The sequence below is a fragment of the Panthera pardus genome, unplaced genomic scaffold, assembly GCF_024362965.1.
Source record: "Panthera pardus isolate Hobbes unplaced genomic scaffold, ASM2436296v1 HiC_scaffold_18, whole genome shotgun sequence".
NCBI classification, from domain to species: domain Eukaryota; kingdom Metazoa; phylum Chordata; class Mammalia; order Carnivora; family Felidae; genus Panthera; species Panthera pardus.
Window position 1 is genome coordinate 11,519,439 of NW_026526743.1, and position 20,371 is coordinate 11,539,809.

At 42.4% G+C, this 20,371-nt stretch overlaps 1 pseudogene; it reads right to left on the minus strand.

Moving 5' to 3' along the window:
* Positions 1 to 1,547: 1,547 nt before the first annotated feature.
* Positions 1,548 to 7,201, minus strand: LOC109259335 (ornithine decarboxylase-like; annotated as a pseudogene).
* Positions 7,202 to 20,371: the final 13,170 nt, after the last annotated feature.

Consider the following 20,371-nt stretch of genomic DNA (forward strand, 5'->3'; position numbering starts at 1 on the left):
GCCTGCCTCACAGAAAAAGCTAGAGAAGTCAGATGTAGATCCAGTGGTGTTCCCTCTGTAAGTAGCTCTGCATTACTTTACTCTCAGTTCAGGAGCCACTAGTGTAGACAGAACACCTGGGAACCAGGGAACTCAAAATGAAGTTTATACACTTCTGGTCCTGGAGGCATGTTCCCTCTGTATAATCAGCCTCAGCACTGGAGAGCCTCAGGCACTCACAGACCCCAGGTGAAAACATATTAGTAAACAATATCAATAAACTTGTGTGAACTGCCCCCATACTCGCCTTGAATTTATAAGTACAAAGCAATACCAACCATCGGTACGTGGCATGCTTTGACCATGAGTCAGTGTTGTGTACTGTTTTCAGCAAAACCGCTCAGGCTAGTTCCAGACCAGCTGGACTGAACTCAGTCTACCCCTCTAACCATTGGCCTTTTCATGACCAAGACAATCATTAAAAAAAACCCACATTATTTCAAGTTCCTTTTTTTTTTTTTTTTTTTTTTTTTCCAGAGCATGGTAGTTTTTATTTCTCCTTCTGATCATATTCTGTGTTTATTTTTTTCTTTTTTCAATATATGAAATTTATTGTCAAATTGGTTTCCATACAACACCCAGTGCTCATCCCAAAAGGTGCCCTCCTCCATACCCATCACCCACCCTCTCCTCCCTCCCACCCACCCCCCATCAACCCTCAGTTTGTTCTCAGTTTTTAAGAGTCTCTTATGCGTTGGCTCTCTCCCACTCTAACCTCTTTTTTTTTTTCTTTCCCCTCCCCCATGGGTTTCTGTTAAGTTTCTCAGGATCCACATAAGAGTGAAAACATATGGTATCTGTCTTTCTCTGTATGGCTTATTTCACTTAGCATCACACTCTCCAGTTTCCCTTTTTTTAAAGTAGGCTTCACACCCAGGGTGGGGCATGAACCCACAGCCCCTCAGATCAAGACCTCAGCCGGGAGCAGGAGTGGGTGCCCAACTGACTAAGCCTACCCAGGCACCCCTCAAGATACTTTATTTTTAAAACAGGTCACAGCACTAAGCTTTCGGCCCATTCTGCCGACGCACAAGCTACAAACGCTTGCCCAGCAGCTGAGGGGCATTCTTTAGTGAAGTGAATAAAAATCCATATAAAACAAATATTCAAATAGTTTCCATAGGAACACAGATAAGTGACCCCTCTCCTAGTCTTCCGTATTGTTGCATCCGTGCAAACCCTGCTCAGAAAGACATTTCTTTTTTTTTTTTTTAATTTTTTTTTCAACGTTTTTTATTTATTTTTGGGACAGAGAGAGACAGAGCATGAACAGGGGAGGGGCAGAGAGAGGGGGAGACACAGAATCGGAAACAGGCTCCAGGCTCCAAGCCATCAGCCCAGAGCCCGACGCGGGGCTCGAACTCACGGACCGCGAGATCCTGACCTGGCTGAAGTCGGACGCTCAACCGACTGCGCCACCCAGGCGCCCCTCAGAAAGACATTTCAAAACTAGTGGTAATTAAGTGAAACGGTCCCCCCAAATCCCATAATTCAAGCTAGACTCGAAGTTAACAGCTCCAGGAGCGGCACGCACACGTTAATGCTAGCTTAACGCTAGCGTTGGCGCAGACGGCCAAAGGGGGTGGGGGGCCGGGGGGGGGGGGGGGGCGCTCCATCCTGCTCTCCCAAGCACAGGCCACACAGGTCGCAGGCAGACTGCTGGCGTCCTGCTCCTCCACTTCCGGTGGGAAGTCGTGGTTCCGGATTTCCTGCATCAGTTGCCATGTTGACCCGACATCACACGGTAGACAGTTGGCCTCTGGGCCGTTGAAAATAGAAACAGCAGCAACTGTTAAGCACCCATGTTTTCAAAGAGCGTCCAGTCGCTGGCATGCATCTCGGGCAAGTCACAGCAACGGTCCCCATATGCTGCTTGAATAATACTTGTCATCTGGTTTGGGTCTCTTCTGCAAAAGGGGCTTCATGTGTGCATGAGCATAAAGGATGCAATTAAATGATACAGATACTCCATCATTCATGTAATGCATAAAGATTTGTTCACGCGACTCCTCATCAGAGCGTGTCTGTTCCTTTACTAGGAGGTTTTTTTGTTGTTTTTTGTGTGTTTTTTTGGCAATGATATTAACTGTAAGCCTGAAAGCTGATGCAACATCATATATGCCGGGTTCAGCTATGATTCTCATCCTCGAGTCTGATGGGAAATACTTGTTCAGTGCTGGGATGATAACACTGGTGATCTCTTCACATGTAAGCTCAGGTCCAGGAAAGCCACACCGACGGACATCAAGCAGATTCGTGTTGACACCAACCTCAGCTCCCATATCAAAGACACAGTGGGCGTCAGAGATGGCCTGCACGAAGGTCTCAAGGTCGGTACAGCTGCTTCCCACACGGAAGCTGCCACCGAGGACATCAATACTTAGCCCTCTTGCCGGTTCCCAAATAAGCCTGCTGGTTTTGAGTGTGGCAGCAGATTTAACACTGAGGGGACAGACTGCTTTGGAATCATCACTGGCAACCCGCAAAACCAACCTTGCCTTTGGATGTTCCCTGGCAACCTTCATCACTCAACTTTACTAATGAAAGTCATCATCTGGACTCCATTACTGGCAGTACACTTAACCTGAGTCACTTGTTTAAGAGGATTTGTCTAGGGGCGCCTGGGTGGCTGAGTCGGTTGGGCGGCTGACTTCGGCTCAGGTCATGATCTTGCGGTCCGTGAGTTCGAGCCCCGCGGCGGGCTCTGTGCTGACGGCTCAGAGCCTGGAGCCTGTTTCAGATTCTGTGTCTCCCTCTCTCTGACCCTCCCCCATTCATGCTCTGTCTCTCTCTGTCTCAAAAATAAATAAATGTTAAAAAAAAAAAGATTAAAAAAAAATAAAAGGATTTGTCTAGATAATCCTCCCTAGAGCCATCCTGAGACTCTGTACCAATTGTATTTCAGTCTTGCACAAATTCTGTCCCAATGGCAGCTAGCTACATCTTCACTGTGGTTCTGCTATCATTGCATTTGACTTGTGTAAAAGGCCTGAGCTGCCGAAGAGCTTTTAACCACCTCAGATGTTTCTTTAGGATGTCTCCCAGGTCTGTGACAAAGAAGGCATTGTTATCATCAGAAGACGAAACTTCATTAATTTTTTGGTCCAGAATGTCCTTGGCAGTAAAGCCTTCCTCAAGGAAATGGCGGTCAAACTCTGCATTACTAAAGCTGTTCATTGTTTCTTGATGTTCCTATGGAAAACTGAGAGATGGAATTTAAAGAAACTATTGCCAGTTTTTCACAAAGGCAATTCTCTGGAATTCCAAGTCCCACTGAAAATGTGTGTGCCCTCGGTGCAGCAGTGGAAATGTTCTGATGAACACAGAATTTCTGTCTTAGAGGACACAGGCTCCGTGGGCCACGCCCCATGGAGATGTCGCCGCCAAATATGCAGGACTGCCACCCGAGGCGACTCCACAGCTTGGCAGAGGGGAGGATGAGAGGGCTGACCAACCACATAATTGGACAATTAAATGCACAGACTATGCATCATATAATAAACAGTGATTGGTACGGGTTTAAACCAAAGCATCGAATATCACCAGCAAAAGTGTCTTCCATATTTTGTTCCAATTTCATAATTACTTTGGCTGCCTTGGTCTACGTCTGTCTGTACCTTAGAGTATGCATATGTTGAACAGTTAAGAATTGTAACCGATTTATTATTCATCAATTTTAAATCTACAGGCCAATTCTACCTAGAGATAATACCCTGTGAAATGAGAAATAGAAAGCATAACCACATTAGTATGTCCCATATAGTCATAGTCAAATCAAACAAAAACTGTCCTATGAGTTTTGAAAGATACTATTAAGCATGAAGGTGGGGGAATCATAAAGCTAAAGGATGGAAATATCTTTACCAGGTAAATATTTATCAGAATATAGCTGTAATATTTCAAAAAAGAAAAATCCTTTATTTTTTTTTTTTAATGTTTTATTTCTTTTTAAGACAGAGACAGAGCATGAGTGGGGATGGGGCAGAGAGAGGGGAAGACAGAATCTGAAGCAGGCTCCAGGTTCTGAGCGGTCAGCACAGAGCCCGACGCAGGGCTCGAACTCACGAACCGTGAGATCATGACCTGGGCCGAAGTCGGACGCTCAACCGACTGAGCCACCCGGGCGCCCGAAAAATCCTTCTTTAAAAGCCATGTCGGGATATGGGGGCACCTGGGTGGCTCAGCGGTTAAGTGTTCGACTCTTGGTTTCAGCTCACGTCATGATCTCACAGCTTCATGGATTCAAGTCCCACATCGGGCTCTGTGCTGGGAGCACGGAGCCTGCTTGGAATTCTCTCTCTCCTCTTTCTCTGCCCCTCCTCCACTTGTGCTGTCTCTGACTCTCTCAAAATAAATAAACTTAAAAAAAGCTTTTAAAAAAAAGTCATGTCAGGATAGAGATGGTTGCTCTCAAGTCCTTAAAGATTCAATTTGCTGTGAAAACATGGTAATAAAATTCCTGCATGCAGCCAGACAGTGTCATGTGGGAGCTGCACAGGGGATAAAACTTCCAGGAGGAAATGACCAATCTGAACCCAACCCTGTGGTTGGTCAAATCTCTTGTTTGGTTTGAGCTACCGATGCTGTACTTTTCTTAAAAAAATTTTTTAAGGTTTTTAATTTATTTTTGAGACAGAGAGAGACAGAGCATGAACGGGGGAGGGGCAAAGAGAGAGGGAGACACAGAATCGGAAGCAGGCTCCAGGCTCCGAGCCGTCAGCCCAGAGCCCGACGCGGGGCTCGAACTCACGGACCGCGAGATTGTGACCTGAGCTGAAGTCGGACGCTTAACCGACTGAGCCACCCAGGTGCCCCTGTACTTTTCTTTCACAAGTTGCATTTAAATACTGTCTTCCCCATAAGTGATAGCCCCCACTCACTCTTTGGGCCAATACGATTCCTCTTCTTCCACGTCTCTTACTTTTGTGCAACAGTCTCTCAAGGGTATTTTCTGATATTTCCCTGTTTCCACGCCCCGAGCTCTTATTTCATTTCTGTGGGATCTCGCCCTGTCTTATAACTGATGCACCATCTGAGAACCAACAGTTCTCAAATTGATGCGTTCAGCCCAGGTTCTACTCCCAAATTTCAGACTTAGCGCTAATTCCTTACTTGACATTATCCTTAAAGGTCTAGTAGGCACCTGAGACTGAACAGGTTCATAACCAAATTCCTGATATCCCCTAAAAACCTACCCCAACATCACCCTTCCCTATTCCTTTTGATAACAACTCATATTCCAGTTGCCCAGGCAAAAATTCCCAGACTCACCCTTGGATCCTCACTTTCTCACTCTTCACCTCTGTCCCATAGGCTTCAGAATTTACCCAGGTTTGACCACTTAACGAACTTTTTTTTAATGTTTATTTATTTTTGAGAGAGATGGAGAGACAGAGTGCGAGCATGGAAGGGACAGAGAGAGACAGAGACACAGAATCCAAAGCAGGCTCCAGGCTCTGAGCTGTCAGCACAGAGCCCGATGCGGGGCTCAAACCCACCAACCAGGAAATCATGAACTGAGCTGACTGAACTGAACACTTAACCGACTGAGCCCCCGGGCATCCCCAGGTGTGACCGCTTTTAATCATCAACCTCATTCCCTCCAAGTTGGCACCCTCACCATCTCACACTCGAACCTTCTAAATGGTTTCTGTGCTTCCAGCCCCTTCCACGTCCATCCCCCACAGAGTGGCTGTGCACCGCTTCCGGTCAAGGCCTTGTACGGGCTGTGGCTTCCCCTGAGGTGCCCACACACTTCAGCGGTGTGGCCCCTCTGACTCGGTCTCTCCACCCTCTCCTCCGAAATGGCCTGGTTTTGGCCGCATCACCCTGCTGGCCCTTCCCTGGACACACCACGTGGGCTCTGGCCTCTCTGGGTGTTTGTGCTGCTTCTTCTGCCTGGAAACAAGGCATACACCTGGCTCAACCCCTCACCCTCACCTCCGGGTCTTTGTCAGATGTCGTCTGATCCGGGATACCCCTCCCGTCCTATTCTAGTTACGACGGCCGCACATGCCCGCCTCCCTATGGCACTCACCACTCACTCTATACTCATTGTCCACAGCAATGAATGATCACCAAATGACCTGTGTTTGTTTCTCATCCTCAAGCAGAATGTAAGCTTTATGAGGGATTCTTTGCCTAGTTGGTTTCCGTGTACATCTTGATGGTTTAGAAAACTACCGGGCGCAGAGGAGTTACACGTGTGTGCTAAACCACACATGTGCTAAACCACACGTGAGTGGTTTGTGGCCTCTGGCAACTTGTCCCTGCTGCTTCCTCTCGCTCGCCTCAAGGCCAGTGTGTGGGTTTCTTAGTGACAAGTGATAATTTTGGAGAATGGAATAAAGACCGTAAAGGCAGGAATCAAGCCTTGTATTCTGCTTCATTCTCTTCCTTCTCAGACTTCAGGGTCTTCTGCTGACGTCCCATGAACGCCTCATCATCTTTGAGACACCTAAAGTAAGACTTCCCTCTAGTTGTTTCTGTTCACCTCACCCTCTTGGGTAACTTTACTGATAAACATTAAGAGCTGTCAGTGCTGCGCACAAACCACAGATGTTTTTCAGAAATAATCTCAGATCCCTCGGCAGAGACCATCCGCGCAATTACAGATGAAATGATGGTCACTTCCCAGCGAGGAGGTGAGCTCACCGAGTCGCAAACCTTTATCTTAGTGTCCGGATGACCCCTGTCTACACCTGCATGGATCCTGCCCCTGCAGTCACTGGCATCGAACAACAATTTGGTAAGTAGCTGTTCTTTTCAAATAACCGTTAGACTCTTAGAAGGAAGAGAGTCCACCTCATCACCTAATATTTATAGTAGGAGCAGTACATGAATGCAACAGTTCTGCCTGCTGGGTTCGGAGTGTGAACACACACGAACAGAGGCAGGAAGGTGGTGTTCTGAGGGATTCCGAGAAACGCTGTTGCCCGTGGCCAGCTCCTCCGAGACTGGCTGGCATCACCGCTCCACCTTCTCTGCGCCCTGAAATCGCTCCCTTGTTGCTGACGAACCCACTGACCCTGAAGATATTTCCTCTAATCTTCTTCTCTGTAGACACATGAAGGGCGATGAGATAATGCTTGTCAGCTCCCACCCCTGGGTAGACGCCTGGCGCCCACTGGTACTTGGTGGTGCTGGCATCTGGTTTCTTCATCTCTGGGAGCCAGGGCCTGATTGGTCCGGAATAGAGCATCTCTGGAATTTCTACCGTCAGCGGACGATAATACACTCCCAGCTCCGTCGTACAGAAATAAGTCTCTTTAAAGGAAAAGTGACTCCAAGACTGCAGTTTTTAAAGGTGCTTTGATATTTCTATTCATTTAGGAATGTGTTAACCTGTCTGTGCTCAGAGGGCCTCCCTATCATCAAAGGGGACTCTGGGTGTCCCCCTACCTGTCCAGATGGGTTTATTATTCCAGCATTCAGCATTCTAACCAACTGGGTGCTTTCCCCTCTCCTGAGAGCAGGATGCTTTTATTTTTTTATTGGAGAGAGAGAGAGACAGAGAGACAGAGAGACAGAGAGAGGGGCAGAGGGGCAGAGGGAGAGAGAGAGAATCTTTTTTAAAAATTGTTTTAATTTTAATTTTTTTAACTTTATTTTTTTAAATTTACATCTGAATTAGTTAGCATATAGTGCAACAATGATCTCAGGAGTAGATTCCTTAATGCCCCTTACCCATTTAGCCCATCCCCCCCTCCCACACCCCCTCCAGCAACCCTCAATTTGTTCTCCATATTTATGAGTCTCTTCTGTTTTGTCCCCCTCCCTGTTTTTATATTATTTTTGCTTCCCTTCCCTTGTGTTCATCTGTTCTGTGTCTTAAAGAACTCATATGAGTGAAGTCATATGATACTTGTCTTTCTCTGACTAATTTCGCTTAGCATAATACCCTCCAGTTCCATCCACGTAGTTGCAAATGGCAAGATTTCATTCTTTTTGATTGCCGAGTAATACTCCATTGTGTGTGTGTGTGTGTGTGTGTGTGTGTGTGTGTGTGTGTGTGTGTGTGTATACCACATCTTCTTTATCCATTCATCCATCGGTGGACATTTGGGCTCTTTCCATACTTTCGCTGTTGTCGATAGTGCTGCTATCAACATGGGGCTGCATGTGTCCCTTCGAAACAGCACACCTGTATCCCTTGGATAAATACCTCGTAGTGCAATTGCTGGGTCATAGGGTACATCTGAGCTGGGGTCCCAATCCTGAGAAGCATTTTTTTGAGACAAGTCCTGCTGTCTGGACATGGCAGAAAATGCTGTTTTGCACAAGCTAGGATGACCAAGAAGGTTTATAGACTATGAGGCAAAATGGAAAGTTGATTAGGGCTGAAGATAACACTAAAATCTCATTACATTTTAGTTTCCTATGACATGGACAACAAAATTTATGAACTCTTCCTCCCCTATATTAAATAAAAGTTCAGATTTCGCACAGCTGTTCATAGCATACGTCATACCGTCATCAGGCACAAAGGGAGATCCACAGATCTGATTCTTATTCAATTTGCCTCAGCCAAACCTTCAGGTATTTTCTCAAAAAGGACACCTCAGACAATGGCAGCTTTTGGATCAAAATACTTCTTGGGAGACAGTAGGTATAAACTTTCCTTCTATTTTCGCAGAATGGCCAGATGGATATCGCTCAGCACTTTCCGCATCTAATGTGGCTTCCAGAGACAGACACAAGAGACCCCAATCCCCTGTTTTAGGACATCATTTACTGGATTTGCCCAATAGCTTTCCCTACAATGTGTAAATCTCCAACATGTAGCTTAAATTTTCCTGGAATCATATCATATGGGCTCTGTTTGGCCTTACTTCTTTTGCATGATAAATGTAAGATTGATCGACATTGTTTCATGTTCTCTGTCCTACTCATTTTCAGGGCTCTTAAGAATTTTGTGGTCATAATTCATCTAGCCATTCTCCCATTGTTGAGCCTTTGGATTGCTTCCAGTTTGGGGCACTTACAACAGTGCTATTATACAAGTTCTTGTCCTTGTATGCTGACGCATATAATCACATGTCATTCTAGGCTAGAGGTTCTCAAAACTTTTGGTCTCAGGACACTTTTACACTCTTAAATATTACTGAGAAATTCAAAGAGCTTTTCTTTATCTGAATTCTATCACTTGAGAGTCTTTCTCATTTTAAGGATAAATCCGTCTAGAATCCATATGGAATCCATCTGCAATTGATTACTTTTTATTGTGAAAGTTTTCAAGTAAACGGCAAACAGAATGAATTTTACAAGGGACAGCTGTAAGTCCACTGTGTACGTACGATTTTCTACGCAGGCATTAATCCATCTTAATTTTTAAACATTCAAAGTAAGTTACATGCATCTGCACACTCCCCCCCAAAGAATCCAGCGTGCATATCATAGAGCTCAATATTTATTCACAGTTTATCCTCTTGATGTAAAATTTAGATACAGTGATGGGGCGCCTGGGTGGCTCAGTCCATTAAGCGTCCAACTTCGGCTCAGGTCATGATCTTGCCCCGAGCCCCACGTCGGGCTCTGCACTGGCAGTGCAGAGCCTGCTTGGGATTCTCTCTCTCTCCTTCTCTGTCTCTGCTCCTTCCCTACTTGTGCCTTCTCTCTCTCTCGAAATAAATAAATAAACTTTAAAAAAAAAAGAAAGTTTCACTTTCTAGAAAAAAAAATAGATACAATGAAATGCAGAAAAAACAGAATGAAAATTCCTCAAAAAGTTAAAATAGAACCACCCTACAACCCAGCAATTGCACTGCTGGGAATTTATCCAGAGAACACAAAACTGCTGATTTGAAGGGGCACATGCACCTTGATGTTTATCTTCAACAATAGCCAAATTATGGAAAGAGACAGTGGACTCTAACATACGCACTGTATGTTAACTAACTAAAGTTTAAGTAAAATAAAATATGCTGCATGGGATGGGCAGCAGATAAAACAACTTGTAACAAAAGATCAGTGAACCTGTAGCTATGGACGTTACAGGGAAAGAACCACAGGGAAGGAGAGAGAGAAAAAAAAAAGACTGTAAATGACTTGTAGAAATATATAAATAGACACATTTGGGATGGCAGAAGCAGAGGGGTAAAAAAACAAAAAACAAAAAACAAAATTAATACAAAAGGTCTGAAACTTTTTTCCAACTTGTTGGAAACTAAGAGCTCGAGAAGTCCCAGTCAGAATAAAAGAATTCCCCATCGTAGCTCAGCACGATTAAGCGGCTGACAACTCACGCTTTGAAAACAAAACCTTCCAAATGATGAAGGATCCAACAGAGAAATTTGCTCAACCGCATTCTCTCCTTTAATAGATTTCAGCGTTCGCTGTGCGTCTGCCTCGCCGTCCCTTTTTACTCCCCCTCCCCCCGTATTTCCCAGGTAATACCTTTCTCAGATATTTTGCCACATCTGTTGGCAATCTTTATTATTAAATGTTAATAGTGTGTGGTTCTGTATACACAATTCACAAGTGTTTTCACAGATAATTTCCTCTCCCCTTGCAGACAGTCACAACTGTCACCTGTAATCACAGGTGAAATGCTAATCCCTTCCCAGCAAGGAGACGCGATCGTGGCCTCCCCAACCTTTATCCTGAGGTTCTGTTCCCGAACAGACATCCACTGTCCTGACCACAGATGCCAGCTGGGGAGGTAGCAGTTCTTGGCAGATAAGCAACATTCTTAGAAGCATTTTATATCAGGAAATCCAGAAATAACTATTCTCTGTAGAATATTTCTGCTTTCTGGGGTCAGAGAATACACATTTCTTATATATTTAGGAAAGATGTTTGCTGAGAGAACCAGAAGCCGGCCTCCACTCTTGTCCGCTGGCCCTGCCACTGCTCAACACCCCCTCTCTCGTCCTGGCGATACCCTCTTTGTAATCTTCTCTTCCTTTTCCCTGCCCGCACGCCCGGACCCACCAGCTTCGCACCACAGGCAAGTGGGGAGTAGCGACATAAGGAAGGGGACTGCCAGCCGCTGAGCTGAGGCCTGGTGCCTGAGTTTCAGGCTGTTGTGTGCATTTCTTATGGTGGCAGAGGATGTTGGGCTGAAGGAAGTCTGTAATAACATGTCTCTGCTTTTCTCTCCCGAGTAGGGGCTGTTCACATGACCCTGCCATTCAGAGGAATGAAAGTCTCACTTGGTCTCCTGTTTATAGGCATTCAAATCACACATAAAAGTAAAATACTGCTAAAGATCGTGATAAGGAACAATCAGGAAGTTTAAAACACGTCCCTCTCAATTACATTTTTAAATACCTTGCCGTTGTCATTGAAGCCTCCAAATTTCTGAATCAATCTCTCTCTTTCTCTTCCCTCTCCTCTCTCTGCCACTCCCACACTTACCTAGTTTAGGAAATTTCTTTTTCCATAAAAAAAATTTGACCGGAGACCTTGATTGACAGGCAAGTTCATCTACCTGCCCTTGAGAGCAGGAGGCACTTAACTGAATCCTCCCTGTGTCTCCACAGAACTCCTGTGATCAGGGGAAACTGAGGCATGGTCGCCTGTGAATCACCACAGTTCTTCAGGGGCTGCAGGCTCAATAACCACAGCGATGTGGTCTCTGTGGCTTAAGGAAACGGGTCATTCCATCCCAGGGCGATTGACCTGCATTTTGTGCTTCACATCCGTTTTATGATTTCTCTTCAAGACGAGTCCTAGTCTTTCCCCTTCCCCCTGCTCTTATCTCCAGTTCTGTGATATATTTTTGTTACACCTGAGAGTTCATGTCCATGGACCACAGGGGATGAGTGCTGGTGGGGTCAGCACGTCCCCTGCCCGGCACTGACACGCCCACGGGCCCACCAGCATGGTTATGAGGGGACGGTTTCTTCCCCTGAACCACAATGCTCATTGTCCTCTATTATAATTACATTGTTGACAATGTAATCGAAACTACTGAAATATGATTGTGAAAGACCATCCTTTTTTCTAAAGTGCCAAATTAAATGCCTTTTAAGCTAAAAATCGCTGGCTGTTAAATGCCATTGAGGTAAAAATGGATGCTAAATCTCTACAAGATGAAATATAGAAATCTATGATTATTCTATACTCAGATTTTCAACATTTTTATTTTTTAAGTATTTTGTATTATTTATTTATTTATTAAAATGTTTGTGCATTTATTTTTAAATTTTTTTTTTCAACGTTTTTTATTTTATTTTTGGGACAGAGAGAGACAGAGAATGAACAGGGGAGGGGCAGAGAGAGAGGGAGACACAGAATCGGAAACAGGCTCCAGGCTCCAAGCCATCAGCCCAGAGTCTGACGCGGGGCTCGAACTCACAGACCGCGAGATCGTGACCTGGCTGAAGTCGGACGCTTAACCGACTGCGCCACCCAGGCGCCCCTGTGCATTTATTTTTAAGAGAGAGAGAGCACGGGGAAGGGGCAGAGAGAGAAAGAGAGAGAATCTCAAGCAGGCTCTGCAATTTGAGCGCAGAGCCCAACGTGGGGCTCGAACTCATGAACTGTGAGATTATGGTCTGAGCCTAAATCAAGAGTCGAATGCTTAACTGACTGAGCCACCCAGGGGCCCCAGATTTTCAACATTATTAAACATTAAGGCTGTTTTGTTTTGTTTTATTTTATAGTTTGTATTTTATTTTATTTTAAGTTTATTTTTGTTGAGACAGAGAGAGTCAGAAAGAGGGAGAGAGAGAATTCCAAGCAGGCTCTGCTCTGTTAGTGCAGAGCCCAGTGTGGGACTCAAATTCACGAACTCTGAGGTCATGACCTGAGCCAAAACCGCGAGTTGGATGCTTAACCGACTAAGCCACACAGGCACCCCAACATTCAGGTGATTTTAAAGGCCTTCCAATTATTTGGTTATTTGTGGTTTTGTTAATTATACCTTATGGTAGAAAAGGTAAAAATGTAAAACTCCTATTGGAGAAATTTGACTCATAATAAAACTCAGACAAGTGAATATGTCATAATTTAAAATAATAGAATATTATTTCGATTTCATTACATTTGTGATCATTTGTGAAACAAATCTTTTATTAACTTCTACTTTTTCATACATTTGGTTGGCATTTTTTCATCATTTATTCAACTGATTAATATCAATACTGAGTTATTAATTATTTTCCAATTCTACATATTTACTTACTATATTCTGGTTTAATTTTAATTTTAGTTAAATTTTTAATTCATTTATATGAAATACAATGGCTTCTGATCTGTGCCATATGTGGTCATGATTCTCCCTATCCAAAAATATTAAAAATATACACATAATTATTTGACTTACAGTATTTGGCATTCTTTAATTTAGGATCTTGTCTTTAAAGCTCTCTGATGTGTGAAGTCAATGTTTACCTCTATTTTACCAACCAAACCTCAAATTTTTTAACTGATATAATAAGTTATCTTCACAAATAATTAAATTTTAGTTGACCTTATGTGTGTTTGTTTATGTGTGTGCATGAGGGTTTATAAATATCCTGCTATGTTTTGTTGAACTAACTACAGATTTCTATATCACTGAAAGGTGCTGCTAATACAATTTATCTTTGTGAGAGAAAATTCTCTGCATTGAATGATTTAAATGTACTCATTTTTATTGCCCAAATGCCATGAAATTTTTAGAATTTAGATTACTGTTTAATGGGTATTGTATAAATAAGATACATGCTTTATGAATCAGATTGTTTACAGTTTTCAGTTTTCTCTCTCAATCTACAGTCTCTGCTATTTTAGTTTGATATATTTTTTAAAATGTTTATTTACTTTTGAGAGAGAGGGAGAGTGTGAGCAGGGGAGGAGCAGAGAGAGAGACACATAATCTGAAGCAGGCTCCAGGCTCTGAGCTGTTAGCACAGAACCCCACACGGGGTTCTCCAGCCCTCAGACCACAAGATCATGACCTGAGCCGAAGTCAGACACTTAACCGACTGAGCCACCCAGGCACCCCTGGTTGGTTTTTTATGTATATTTATTTATTTTGAGAGAGAGAGAGAGAGAGAGAGAGAGAGAGAGAGCATGAGCAGGAGAGTGGCACAGAGAGAGAGAGAGAGAGAGAGAGAGAGAGGGAGGGAGAATCCCAAGCAGGCTCCACTGTGTCAGGACAGAGCTGACGTTGGACTCGATCTCATGAACCAGGAGATCATGGCCTGAGCTGAAATCAAGAGTCACATGCCCAACCAACTGAGCCACCCAGGCACTGCAGTTTGATCTTAATATATTAAGAATTTTTACTTTTGTCTCATCATTCCACACAATTCTTTAATTTTAGTGCTACTTTGCAAAGTTGTAATTACTCATATTCACAATAATCTCCATTCTTGTTTTAAAGATAATATTCCTGATATGCCTGGGTGGCTCAGTCAGTTAAGAATCCAAATATTGGTTTCAGCTCAGGTCATGATCTCGCGGTTTGTGAGTTCAAGCCCCACATTGGGCTCTCCCCTGGCAGCACGGAGCCTGCTTGGGATTCTCTCTCTCTCTCTCTCTCTCTCTCTCTCTCTCCCTATGCCCCTCCCCTACTTGTGCTGTCTCTGTCTCTCTCAAAATAAATAAATAAACTTAAAAAAAGATAATATTCCTGTAGACATGAAATCTGTTGATTTCTGATTTTTTCTAGCGAGTATGTGTATCATAAGCTATGCTATTAAATCTAATAATGTTTTCTATAATTCTATACTTTTTCTGGATTACACAATCATCTCAAATCTTGACATGAACACTTAAAGTTTTCATTTACAGTAACATCATCTCGCAGTTACTCTCATTTCAACATGGAAATATCACAATAAGAAATTAGCAAGTCAGCTTACTGGTAGCTGGCATGCTGGTCTGTCCCCAGTCCACTTGAGAATATCACTATATTTCAACATTCAGTACTGAACTATCTGTGCATTTCTGAGAGAAAGAAATGTTCTTCAAGAGGATCTCTCCTTAAATATTGTTAAATTTACTATTTTCTTATTTTCTTTTGTGTTTATGCATTTTTATCATTGACTAAAGATGCTTTTATTTGATGTAACACACTGGCCATCCTTAGATCTCCTCCAAAGCAGAGCAGTTTTGTGTGCCACACAGAGAGTTTTCTTTTTTTTTCTTTTTTTAATGTTTATTTATTTTGAGAGAGAGAGAAAGTGTCAGAGGGGGAGGGGCAGAGAGAAAGGGAGAGAGAGAGAATCCCAAGCAGGTTCTGTGCTCTGAGCGCAAAGCCTGACGCAGGGCTCGATCTCCCCAACCGTGAGGTCATGACCTGAGCCGAAATCAAGAGTCGGTGCTTAACTGACTGAGCCACCCAGGCGCCCCCAGAGTTTCATTAAGGTAGACTTTCCACATTTCAATATTGGGACGTTTTTTGTAACAAGATAGATTCTTCTCTTATTTTGGAAGATGTGGTTATCTAAAAAACATATCTGAATAACTGGCTGAGCTTAGAAGGGCCTGTAGATTAGGTGGGAGTTACTGTCTCCAGATGGCACAGTGCCCATGTCTCTGTATTTCTGAATATGGAACTCACTTGAATCTGTGACTCCAAAATTTAATAAAACACTTACAAATATTTTAAGAATAAAATACTGGAACAAGAAAAACAATGAATTAAAATGTACTGTCTTAGGGGCGCCTGGGTGGCTCAGTCGGTTAAGCATCCGACTTCGGCTCAGGTCATGATCTCGCCGTCCATGGGAGCCCCGCATCAGGCTCTGTGCTGACTGCTCAGAGCCTGGAGCCTGTTTCAGATTCTGTGTCTCCCTCTCTCTCTGACCCTCCCCCGTTCATGCTCTGTCTCTCTCTGTCTCAAAAATAAATAAACGTTAAAAAAAATTTTTTTTAAATGTACTGTCTTAGAATGAAACATGAGTGGGAAAAATTCATGAAATTATTGTTGGCAGGAAAAATTTATGAAAGCTGCTTTATATAGCTGTTTTATGGTGCAAAATGTCTCTTATACTCAAGAAGAGAAGAGCGTAATAAACCCCATAAAAGAATTATGAGGCTCAAAAATGAAATATTGACTCATAGCCTTCCCATTTAATCTATATCTCACCCATGTTCCTCTGATGGATCATGGAAAATCCCAGGCATGTCATTATACACAATAATAAATAATTATTAATATATCTTTAAAACATGGAATTCATTCCTGAGCAGAATATGTATATGATTTTAACACCTGCAAAAATAACAATAACATCAAATACACAGTCACATTTCACACTTTCCCAATTTTGTCAAAAGAAATATGTTTTAAAGATTTAGACCATTCGAATCAGGATTTCAACTTTGTCCCTGAATGGCATTTACCTGTTTTGTCTTTTAGGCCTCTCTTAATTAATATCTCTCCCTCTTTTATTTTCCTTACTTTTTCATTTTTATGAAGAATATGGATCATCTGTTTAGAATCATTTGCATCATTCTAGCTAATTGTGCCAATTTGATTTTGTCTCACATATTTTCTTAAATTGCCAATAAATGCATAATTAGCTCTAGAGGATAATCAAATTCAGGTTCAGCTTTTCCTCAAGGATACTTGCAGGGCGGTGCAGTGTCCTCATTGTCCACAACTGGGTGCCATTATGACAAGCTGTAACCCCTTCTGTGACGTAAGGATTGATGAACATGTCCATGTGTATAAGCAACTGTCAATATCAATTTCCCACCAGCCTGGCATCCATTGGCTTCGGCTGCTACCTGGTGATCATTCCGCAGATCTATTACCATATTAGAAGAAGGAAAATGTTAATATCCTATTACTACTTCTGCATTTTCATTTATTTTTTTAAAGTTTTTATTCAAACTCCGGTCAGTTATTATACAATGGAATATTAGTTTCAGGTGTACGATACAGTGATTCAACCCTTCCTATAACACCCGGTGCTCATCACAGTAAGTGCACTCCTTAATCATTTTCATTTAGAGTTCTCCACAGAGAATTTTTCCTCATCCTCTCTTTGATTACCCTGGGACAATTCGTACTGAGAGGATAGGAGAAATGATTCGTATTTCCCCTCCCTTTTTTTCCGGCTCACCGAATAACTAGTCAGTTCCTTAACTTTCTCAAAGCTTAACCACTGTGGCTTTCTATCACTAGAAGTAGGTGGATATTTTTTTTTTTAATTTTTTTTCAACGTTTTTAATTTATTTTTGGGACAGAGAGAGACAGAGCATGAACGGGGGAGGGGCAGAGAGAGAGGGAGACACAGAATCGGAAGCAGGCTCCAGGCTCGGAGCCATCAGCCCAGAGCCCGACGCGGGGCTCGAACTCACGGACCGCGAGATCGTGACCTGGCTGAAGTCGGACGCTTAACCGACTGCGCCACCCAGGCGCCCCAGTAGGTGGATATTTAAAATACTTGCTGTGTTTCAATCTTGTCCAGGTACTTTTCTTCAACGCTCAATGGGTGGGATTTGCTTAATTTGTGTGGAGTGGGATTCTTTTCAAGTTGAATCCTGTGTCATCCTCACCTTAACGTGACTCTGGTCATACGAGAGACTTTCCTTATGTGCTGGTTTGAACAGATGTTCCATCTCAAACAGTTCCTGCCCTAAATCTGGAATTGGCAATTTTTAAATAGACACTAATCTTTTAGTGACGAACTGCATTTGGAGAACATAGCTTAAGTAACTGGGTTGCTAATTACTCAGGAAAGATTACTCTACTCATCTGTAGATCTGTTTAATGAGAAGAGATAGAATATACAAACATGGTTTGAATCCAATATCGGGCCACTTAATGTTTACTCTTCCAAACAAATTTAAAATTACATAATTTTTACCTAAATTACTTTCCTTTTATTTTCCCTCTTTGATCAAAGCATCAGTTCTTTCTTAAATAATATGCTTACTTATTAATATAAATATGAATATCAATATTTTATTAAAATATGATTATGAGGGGCACCCGGATGGCTCAATCAGTTGAGTGTCTGACTTCGGCTCAGGTCATGATCTCATCGTTCATGAGTTCAAGCCCCACATAGGGCATGCTGTTGTCAGCTCAGAGCCTGCTTTGGATCCTTTGTCCCCCTCGCTCTCTGCACCCCCCCCCCCACCAAAGTAAATAAATAAACTAAAAAAAATTGTTTCTAATGTTTATTCATTTTTGAGAGAGAAAGACAGAGCATGAGCGGGGGAGGGGCAGAGAGAAGGGAGACACAGAATCCGAAGCAGGCTCCAGGCTCTGAGCTGTCAGCACAGAGCCCGAGGCGGGGCTTGAACTCACTAACTGTGAGATCATGACCTGAGCCAAAGCTGGTCGCTTAATGGACTGAGCCATCCAGGCGCCCCAATAAACTTTTTTTAAAGTGTACTTTTTAATGTACTTGAAGTATTAATATTTTGTTCAGATGGATTATAAATTTATTACACGGTCTGCTTTATGTATCTTGTCTCACATTTGTCATTGAATTTGATTGTTTCAATTTCATTTTGATATAATATGTAAAAGTATTTGTATTCGTCCAAAAGTCAAACCTATAACTAAATTCAGTCATGTCTAGTTTTGATTTATGTCCCTTCATACTATTTCATCTCTGCCCCTCTATATCATCATTCTTATGTTTCTAATTCATTCTTTAAGTTTTAATGCAGTTGTATAAATAATGTGTATATACTTATTTATATTCTTATTCCTTCACAGTCATCAAAATAATTGTAGAATACTAAAAACCCTCTAACTCACCTGCCCTTTTTCCCTTACAGATATGTCCTGCAGGTAACTTCAGACATGGTGGAAATAATCTTCATTTGATTTACGGCTCTAAGGAAATATATTGTATGAATGGTTCATTTATTCAAACAGCCTCCTTTATAGGGACATTTAAATTGATTCTACTATAAACCTTAACCACCATACCCATAAGCACATATTCTTAAAATCCATTTAAAGTAAGAAAATGTATTACTGAAAGAGGGGAAATATGTGTGTTACATAGTAAAACAGTAGATATAGCTGAGCAGAAACATGTTTGTTGTTGTTGTTGTTGTTATTGTTTTATCTTTATCCATTCATTTCTGTCTCAAATTAAAATCAGTATCTTCTGGATATGAAGGTGCTGGACATGCCAACTTGGAGATGGGAATTATCTTCCTCAGACTGGAGCTGGGATGCTGGGAAGTTCTGCCCTCCTTTGCCTTTATAACTTCACTTTGCTCACTGGATACAAGTTGAGACCACAGCTCAGATTGTCAACCAACTAGTCTTAGCCAACAAGACTAAGAGCCAAAGACTGACTCTTTTCTCCAGAAGGATCTCACAGACAACGGCAGCTTTTGGATTGAAATATTTCCTGGATGATGCTGGATGTAAACCTGTGTTCTATTTACAGAGTGTCCAGAGGGGTTTCTCTCAGAATGACCCGCCTTCTGAGTGGCTTTTGTTGTCTTTCTTCCATTTTGACTTTAATTGTGAATCCAAAGCAGTGGCTGGTGGACCTCTGTGCCGACAGCTTTATGTTTCCCAGCATTCAGCCCCTTTGTGCTCATTAGCAGTGACACCCATGTCTCTCTGTTCTTCTTTGACTTCTGCACCAGAAATTTTTTTCCTAATCCAGTTAAACTCTTCTGACTTCTGCAAGTGGATCAATTATATCTATATCTATATCTATATCTATATCTATATCTATATCTATATCTATATCTATATCTATCTATATAATTAGGTGATTATCAGGTACAAAGTATTCTTCTAGAATCAATGATATAATGGTGAACAAGAACAACTTGTTAACTAAGCAAAGCAAGCCTCAGGTTTATGCACAAAGTATGACAACTTGTAGGAATACATAGGAATGCATAGGCACACAGAGGGGTGTATCCACGTGCAAACGGAATTCTAAAAGGATACCATCCTGCAAACATTGCGTTTCTCCCAGAGGTAGAATTATCATCGACTTTCCACTTTTATTTTATAAATGTACATACAGTAGTGCTCCTTAATAAACAACAGTTAATTTTTTATTTTATGCATTAATAATGTAAATGTGTATTGGGGGAAATGTGCATGTATAAAAGTTTTATGTTTTGTAGATAAAAGTGTTTCTCATTGAGTTGGGCACAAGCACTGACTAACAGGAGAAGGGACCAAGGACCAGAGGCCCAGAGCCCACTAGGATAACCGGCTTCAGAGCTGCCCAGTACCCTTCCTCTATTTTCTCTGTCCTGGTCCTGTGTGTCTTTTTGTTTTTTGTCCCTGACCCAAGCCAGTGAAGCTCACAGAAATGACCTTCCCACCTCAGGCTGCAGGCATGTAAAGAGCAGTAAGATAATGTTTCCTCGCTTCCAGCTACCAGCGATGATCACTAGAGTTGCCTTCATAGAGTCTGAAATAACGTGGAAACACTTCAGGGATCGGTAG